A 9,649-nucleotide genomic window follows, 5' to 3' on the forward strand; every position below is an offset into this window, starting at 1 on the left:
CTGGTCCTTTGATATCTGGTCCTATGATAGATTGATATCTGGTCCTTTGTTACCCCTTGGGACATCTGATCGTCATTTTGAGGTACTTGTTTTGTACTTTCTCTGTGGCTGCTAGGTTTTGCGTGTGGGTGAATTTTCCATGGGAGGGAATAATTCGTTGGAATTTTCAACGGGAGGAGGAAATTTCTGGGGGGGGGGGCTACCACCAAAGCGACTTTCACATTACGCACGTAATCTGCTATGCTAAGTAGCTAAGTTACGTTGCATCAAGTACAACGTTCCATACTTCATATGTTTCAAGATTTTATAAAAAGTTTTCTCCCACTGGGTTAAGTAAAAACTCATAGAATCATCAGGAACATTCAAAAAATAAAAAAGTTTATTGGAAATGAAAATTCAAACTCTGATGATGATGATGTTAGTGTAAGAGGATGGCTAAAACTCTCAGGATCACTCTCTAAAATCATCACAATCATCATAAGCAAACTATTCAAAAAATAAAAATGTTTAATGGACATAAAGATTCAAGCTCTGATGATGATCTTGGCGGTATTGCAATAGGAGAGCTTGCAATAAATATACGACTTAAAAGGCTTTCTAAGAAAAGTTCATTAATTTTATCTCAAGGCTTATTAATTGCTCATGCAGGAGCTCCATTTTGTATATACTATATTGACTTGCATATAGCGTAATATAGACCTGTGCGCGGTAAATTTATATGCAGAGATCGGGTCTACTTTGCACTGCCTACGTTAGAGATAACGACAACAACATAACGTTAAGTTAAGTTATATTAGTGTTTACGATTTTACCGTGTAAGTGAGAAAGGACCATAAATTAAAAAGCAGGTTCATTCCAAGCTCCAACGCAGGGGCGGATCCAGAGCAAAATCTTGGAAGGAGGGGGTGCCCAGTGTGACAAGGGCGCCAGGAAAAATCTTGGGAGGGAGCAGGTTCCCCCTGCCCCCTGGATCTGCCATTGCTCCAACATACAATCAGAAGTTTTCTTTCAGCGACAAATTTGGTCATCATCTTAAAACAATTTTTGAATTTATGCAGAATTTGGTTGTTTTGGACTAAGCTGTTTTTTTTTCGAAAATTTCGTTATTGCTAGTTTTGAATACAGAATTTAAAATATTATTGGCTTTTCTGGTGTCTATAGTTTCCATGCAATGATTTCTTTTGTCTGAAACACCAAAAATTCATCAAAAGTATAGGGAAAACAACAAACAATAGAAAAATGATTACGCAAAAACTTTAGCTAACGAAGATTTGCAAATTCAAGTTTGGCGGAGAAAATTACGTTGAATTACGCAATTTACTCTGCATTAAACAATTACGTAAAAATACATCGTAAAAAGTGCGCAAATATTTCAAGCAAAACTGTCTTGCAGAGTAATTTGTTACTTATCAACCCGATGAAAATTAAACATATGCTACGTATAAATTTTAAATCTACTGTCTAAATTCATAAACATCTTGGGTCGTCGCTTTGCACAAAGTTTTGTTTATTGAAAAGGAAGTTTGGGAGCCCCTATTACAATAACTTTTATCCATGACTCCATGTGGAAATCTGTTGAGGAAACCCACCATGTTCTGTTGGGGGGGCATTGCATGTGCTTATACCCATATAGTTTTGCAGTTAATCAAAGTAATCCAGGCTTCCTTTGTAATGGTTTACAGATTAGGCTATACTTGTTTGACATCCCAGAAAATGGTTTACGACAGTTTCACAAAATTTCTCGAGTCACCAGATCTTTCATGCCCAGCCCCCCTTTGAGTAAGAAAATAACTTACAAATCCCCTTTTCTTTGTTGAATTTATGCTTCATTTCCGGAGTGGAATGCGTGAGATTGCATTTCTACTGTTTTTCTTTAGCGGGGTCCATTAAGCCATTGAAGAATATGCCGAGATTAGGGTTTATTATCAAGCCTACCCTACGACCCCTATAATATGAACAGTCAGAAACCGGGCTCTTTTCTCGGGTATACTCTTCTGATGCGTACTTCCTACGTGCTGCCTTTGGGGTTGATGCTGGCTGTTGAAGAAAGAAACAGTCGAGCGATGGTTCTCAATTGCTAAATGTAAAAGGATAGAACATGCTAAGATACTAAAGGAATGATAAGTTGATGCTGTTTTCTTAATTCTACAGGTAGTATGGTTGCCCCAGTTCAATCTCTAGTTATTTTCGAGTGATGTGTTACATGAGCTCGTCAAAATTTAAGGGTCCAATACCAGGTCTAACTGAGTGGTTCTTCTAGACGCCTGGTGAGTGGTGATTTCACGTTGCGGTATTATTATGCATCCCACTGGCGAGAAAGTAGCTAGAGGATAGTCAAAAGTGGCTAATGTAGAATTTTACCCTGTTTTGTTTCTGGCCCTGGATTCCAGAAGGAGGCATGTTCCTGGGTTTGGCCTGTTACTGAACATTTCATTTTCCTAACCCCTTTCCAAGATAATAAAAAGTAGTTTGTTCAGAATTTTATCCCTGTGTATTATATGGTAAACACTAGAGAATTTAAATCTACAGATCAGAGAATAACCGATTTTTACATATCAGTATTTCAAGCAAATTAGCTTAGGCTTTGTTGAAATCTACGTAGTAGGTATATCTTTTTTATTAAATATTTTGGTACTTGTTTAAAATCCGGGCAACATACGAGAAGTGAAATTTGATTAATGCTAAAGAAATGGCTAAATTCTTTACATTTCATATTATTGACTTATGAATAAATTAAAAATACCACTCGTTGCCCTTTTTTATGCCCTTTCCAAATATAATAATAATCATCATTTGGTCGGTAATGAATTTTACCCCCCGCCCGTTTATATACCAGTTCAGTGTATATATTTGCGCATTAGGGGGGTAAGGGGAAAGTTTAAACTTACCTCCCATTTAGGCCTACATCAGAAATAAAATTTAGCCCCCCCTAATGTGCAAATATATACCCTGAACTGGTATATATAGGGGTGGGGGTAAAACTAATTTCCGACAAAAATGATTATTATATTTGGAAAGAGCATAAAAAAAGGCATCGAGTGGTATGTTTACTTTATTTGTAAGTCAATAATATGATTTACAAAAATTTACCTATATAATAGTTTAGAAACAAATTTGGGCTATATATTTGCACATTAGGGGTGGGGGTGGGGGTTAAGCGTAGCATATATTAAATGCGTAACCTAACCTAGATACCTTTTTTTGCCCCTTTAACCCCAAGAAACTAAAGTTTAAGACTTTGTCACGGAGCGAACAATGCCTCACTAGGCAGCGTCTAGCATCTTTGAGATTTCAATGCGGTCTTTCTCGCGTGTTGCCTGGACTCTAAACAAGTACCAATATTTCATATATCTTTGAGATTTCAATGCGGTCTTTCTCGCGTGTTGCCTGGACTCTAAACAAGTACCAATATTTAATATATAGAGATGGTATTTTGGTTGGGTTAGGTTAGTTAGGTTAGGTATTTAATATAATGCGTTCTGTGCTTCTGTCCGGCACCCTACCATAATTCTTTGTGATAGTTTTCATAATTCTGTTACCAAAGTATTGCATTTTCATCATATTTTTGTGCATTTCATTAGGATTAACCTAACTTCACTTCTCGAATGTGTACCATATAATATACAAGTACCTTATAAAATTCTGAAAACCATTTTAAAACATTATAAAAGGTACTAGTTTACTGGTTGACCTCCTCAGAAGGAAACACTATAAAATTCGTAAGACTACTTCATAAAGTTCTAAAATACTTATAGGCCCTACCATACATAAAGAGCGCAACGTCGACGGCATCAAGTGACGGGAAAATTCACGGAGAATATATAGTTTAGTATAAGCCTAGAATTCGGGCTGCTGAGAAGGAAACATTTTAAGAAAACAGTTTTTACTTCACAACATGTAGAAAAATTGTAGGTCACACATTTTGAAGGCTCTTCCACCATATCTTTACCCCTATCTCCCCTAATTTGCGTAATAAAACGTCACTCTTGTTTCAATCCGCGTACGCGTAAATCAAATCAACGCAGCCGAAATCAAGAAACAGAAAAACAAACGGAAAAAAAATAATTTGGGCTATATTTTTGCACATTAGGGGGGGGAAGGGTAAAGTATAGTATAGTAATGTTGTAATATGGCTGCTCCAATTCAATCTCTAGCTATTTCCAAATAGCTAGAGGTAGGCATTAACAAGGTACAGTCTGTGTATGAATAAGATATCTTTTTATGCTATTTTCCCCTTTCTCGTAAAGGAGTGTGGATCCAATCGATAAAGAAAACGGGTGGCTACTTCTGTATTTTACCGCAAACATTCAAGAAGTGTAGTTAGGTTAATCCTAATGAAAAATACCAAAGTATGATGAAAATATAATACTTCAGAAACAAATATGGGCTATATATTTGCACATTAGGGGGGGGGGCTAACCTAACCCCTTCACCTCAACCCCTATTGTGCAAATATATAACCCAAATTATATAATAGAGACAAATAAAACCAGTTTGTTCTCAAGTTTTACACAGTGTAAACTTGACCGTTGGCGGTTTAATATATAAGTACCAACGGGTGGAACGGTAATTTGAGAATGCGGCCCTCATTTGGTGTTTAGAACCGAACCGCGTATATTGAAGAATTTCCAGAATCCGGGATACTGTTTAAAAAAATGGAGGGATAGAGGAGAATGTGTAATGGAATTTAATTTTCCCTTTTTTTCCAAAACACCATTCGCAAGACTTCTATTATTCGTCCATAGTTAGGTGAGAGTCAAGAATAAAAGTGCCCGCATATGCGGTTTCAAAGACAATTCCACGACAATTTTCCAGATAGTGAGGGGGTGAAGGCTTAAATAAGACTTTTCACATATAACCATTATGTCTGTTTTAAACATTGCATTAATTTTTATTCTTTTTCGGTCATCCTGGGAGGACTATTTTCGTTTCTCCTCTTTGTGAAAAAGTTATACGTTTCTCTTTAATCCACTTCCGCATAGAATTGCAAATGTATGGAATTTTTAGGCACATACCTTATGCCAATTAATTGGTACAATCTGTGCAGTTGTCCACACAGACCTATCTATTCAAATTAAGTATTTCTAAGAACACTACCCCCTTCCCACCTTCGTTAATTTTTTTTCCTGATTTCCCTTTTAAGACTTATTGGTTTATGGCGGCCTTTATTTAGCTAATTCTGTCACTTAAATTAATGATTTTGGCATCATGGCTAAAATACTTCAATTTTTTTCCTTTCCCAAAATTTACGATTCTAGATTTCTTTGGCAGTGATTTGTGTTTTCTCTGAAAGTTTACGAGGCACTCGTGGCGAAAAGCGGTGCTTTTTCCACTTATTTCCAAGGCCTTTTTCTCCTGATTTTTAAACGTTCCCAGTCGCTGGAACCTTTCTCTGCCATAGTGTATTTAATGCTTGTCTTAGCGAGAACGCTAGAGATTTCTGGAGCATTTTTGGAATTGGAGTTTTCAAGATTAATTGCAGCCTTATAATTTATCTAATGTCACGCATTTTGGAAAGGTAGGATGATAATAGTCTTGTGTAGTACTTGGGGGCACTACTTAAGGGGTTTTTCCGCCGTCCAATTGTTAGCTAACAAAAATTTGTTTGGACGGCGGAAACAGAATTGTTAGCTAACAGAAATAATTAGTTCACAATTCGCAGAAACATGATATTGGGCAGGAAATTCAAAGAAAAATTCTGACAAGATAGTGCTGCTCTGAGTTTATCTCAGCTTGATAATACCCAACTGACACCAAAGCTTTGAAATTCAATTAATAGAATATTTCAAAGTGTTCATACCTTATAGAAAAAAAATATATAACTATTAATGCCAGCAAGTGAAACAAAGGCACAAAGCATTTTATTAATAGGCACAGTACATTGAATTTAGGCGAAAACTAAAATACTAGTGCTTGAGCTTTCCTAATTTTAGTGCATTTACATAAATTATCCCATGTATGGAGGAAATGGATCAACCTAGTCAAAAATATAATTTGATCGCATAAGTGAAATCGTTAGATTTTTAATCATTTCAAATTGCTATGACTACGTGGCAATTTCGTTGTTTTCCTATTTTTTCAGTAGAAGAATCGATTTTTTTTTCAATGAGATTACTAGAAAAGATATTTCTAAGAAACTAAAAGGGGAAAGGAAGAAAAATAAAAAAATAGTAGAAGTCCTCGATTCTCTATCAATATTGTAAGCATAAAAAGTATCCATCTTGGTTATTTTTGAATATTTTGCCTTAAATTCCCCAACAATTTCCTTCAACAAGTATTCGATTTGTTAGAGAAATCCTCTAACAATATTAGGTAACAATTTTTAGTTGGACGGCGGAAAAACGATTGTTGGGGAAAATGTTAGCTAACAGTTTTCTGTTGGACGGCGGAAATACCCCTTTAAGTAGCCTACAAATTCAAAATTCTTGGGAAGTGCTTAGTTTAGTATTAATTACTTAATGCTTAATCAAAATAAATAAGTATTGGAACTTCTCAAGCAGACACGCATTGAGGCACTTTTGTTTGGAGGGAGGGGGTCGGTAATAAACTTTCGTCTGCTCAGGTTAGCGCTAAAAATGGTTTCATTTCAGTTTGAGTTCTTGTGAGTTTTGTTTTGTGAATTTTTTTTTTGGGGGGGGGGGGATTTTTGTATTTTTAACCATTCTCACGGTTCTAAGACTATTCTGCAAACATTTGATGTTTCTTGCTTGAGTATTTTAGCTGATTTTTCTGTGCAAAAACTCACACACAGAAAAATGCTTGGTTTTGTCTAGCCTATATAAATATATATCTACTTGCAAAACAGCTGGTAAGCCAACTATGGTCGGTTACTTGGGCTTTCGGCCCTTCCTTAACTTTGTTTCTAGTCAATGTTTCGGGATTTATTTTCCCACTGCGTTTGTTTTTGATTTCCCAGAGTCTACAACTATTCTCAAGTTTCTAAATTAGTCTGCAAATGATGCTTTATAAATAATGTTTTTTCCAAAATTTCAAAATTATATGCCTTAGTTACTCCTTCCCCCTTGCATCCAAGTGACGTTCACTCTCTTACCCATACCCCCATTTTCTTTACGGGATTGAGCATAATCTCTTCATCACTTCAATGAAACCATTAGTTTTTTACACTTCAATTTAAATACGCGCTGATAATTTGGGAATGTATCATGTACAGGCTTTTAATCTCTTGACTTTAGGTATGCACGTCCACAACGGAGGGAGAGGTTAAATTTGCCCCCTTGCTTAGAAGACTAAAAATTTGGCAAAATGTAAAAAGTTACATTTTGTCCGAATGTGACACTTTTTGGGATTATGGGTTTTTAGAGTCCTCCCTTTCTAAAAACAATCTTTTGCGAGTCTGAACAACGTTATCTTTAATGAGTAGCCGCAATACTTAAAGAGGTAGAAAAGAGGTTTAAATGAAAACAGCCTCCTGGGCCCGTCTGAGGTCCTGGGCCCATCTGAGCGTTTTTTGAAATTTCACTTTTGATCGTTTCAAAAGTATGGAGGTTATAGGGCAGAATCATTTTTTCGTCAGTGTTGTCACGATGAACCATATCACGTAAAATAAATAAGCATAACTAATTATTAAATTTGAGAAGGCTTCTCGTCTGGAAAAATTCAAACATTAATTATCTGTTGATTCACAAAAAAACCACACGTTCAAAAGACAACAACACATTCTTAAGCTGTTTGGTGCAGTAGGTTTTTAGCTCATTTTTCTAGATTTTCCCCCCACGTTTCTTTTTTTTTAATTGGCACCGGCTACTACAAAAAACTGCATAACTGCATATGAAGATTTTTTTTCCATAAGAATTGAATTCCCAAATTTTCCTTATTTAAAAATTTGGAGGGTTGTGTAAATTTTCAGTTAACCAGTTTAAACTATCAGATTTCAATTTTACTGTACTTGGCAACATGACACGTCTTTAAGCTTGCGAAAGTGGAATTTAAACGTCAAATTCTTTTATTAGAAATGGTGTCGAGTCTAATAATTCCTTAGCTATTATAATCTAATCTGACCGTTTTTTAAACAGCTTAAACTCAAGTTTTCCGTGCAAAAAGATTGGTAATAATGCCTTGGCGTTTGGTTTATTCGTAACATCCTCAAATCTAATAAAAATGCTTAAAAATTAAACTATTTGATCTGTTGAAATTGGTGGATTAAAACGTGATGGGTTTCTGATGATGATATGAGTAAAACCTGTAAAGCATGCATTACTCTCTAGGCACGTAGGCCTAAATCTAGAGGTGGTTCCAATCTATGGGAGTTAATCATTACTAGAGAATAAATCTGTGACGAGAAAAGTAAGAGCTGCCAAATCTTTTAATAATATTCTCTCAATGCTGCTGATTATGCTTGCGGCATCCATCATGGTTGTAGAATCATCGAAAATTAAAAAAAACACGTTTTGAAAAAAAAATTCAGATGAAGAAAATCACCATTTGAAGCTGGTTTAGGAATAGATTAACTATTTCGATTAACTTCAACGATAAAAGTTTATCACAAAAACAAATTTATTGGACTTTTATAAAATACCCCGAAACTCCACAAATTGTCGGATCGAAATGAAAACTACACCATTGGAATTTTCATACCCAAAAACCTTAAGGGAAGAATTACAGTTCCCATCTTCGGCAACAAGGAATGTTTTTTGGTACTCTTCTCAAATACAGGACACATGAAAGACCGCATAGAAATCTCAAAGCCGGTATTGATAAACAGGTTTCTGCGGCATAGTGAGATATTGCTCACTCCGTGACAAAGATTTAAACGTTAGTCCTTTGGGGGTTTAGAGGGAGTAAAAGGAAGGTAGGTTATGTATTTAATAGATGCTTTGCTTTATCCCCCCATCCTAATTTGCAAATATATAGCCCAGATTTGTTCATAATATATTATATTTTCATCCTACTTTGTTTTATTTCATTAGCATTACCCAAACTTCACTTCTCGCCTGTGTCCTGTATTTGAGAAGAGTATCTTTTTTTTCGCATGGAAAGTGCTAATATTCTGCATCATTGAAAATTCAAGAAATCCTGTTTTGAGAAAAAACTGTCTAGTGAAGAAAAATCACCATTTAGAGCTGATTCAGGAATAGTAACTATTGTTTCAATTTACCTTAACGGTTAAAGTTAACGCAAAAACAATTTGATTTGAATTTTAAAAAATACCCCGAAACTCGACAAAACTGGTGTCGGATCGAAATGAAAATTGCAACATTGGAATTTTTATAGCAAAAAATCCTACACGGGGAAATTAAAAACCTCGTCTTGAGCAACAAGGACTTTTTTTCGCATGGAAAGTGCTGTCGTGCCTTTTTTTTGCCGCTTGTGGGACACTGAAATATCAGAGATAGATTTTTAAGGGCTTATTTGAAAGATATTTTTTAAATATACGTTCTTTGTGTAGGTAACAAAAGATAATTTAAAAATTAAATGCAATTTTTGACAAAAATTACATCTTCATATGCAAGATGATATAGCGCCCGCATCTTTCGATAAGAAATATAACTCATTTATCTTTTAAGAAGTACTTTGAACAGCGGCTTGTGGAAAATCGATGAAAACATCGTTCGTTCTTTACGATCTGATGTTTTTTTTCCTGTGTGTGATGTATAAGTAGAAGGGTCTAATTAACTATGTTAGGGATGTA

The sequence above is a fragment of the Artemia sp. Qi Xiang Cuo genome, chromosome 3 (genome assembly GCF_049724085.1).
Source record: "Artemia sp. Qi Xiang Cuo chromosome 3, ASM4972408v1, whole genome shotgun sequence".
In the NCBI taxonomy this organism is placed as follows: Eukaryota; Metazoa; Arthropoda; class Branchiopoda; order Anostraca; family Artemiidae; genus Artemia; species Artemia sp. Qi Xiang Cuo.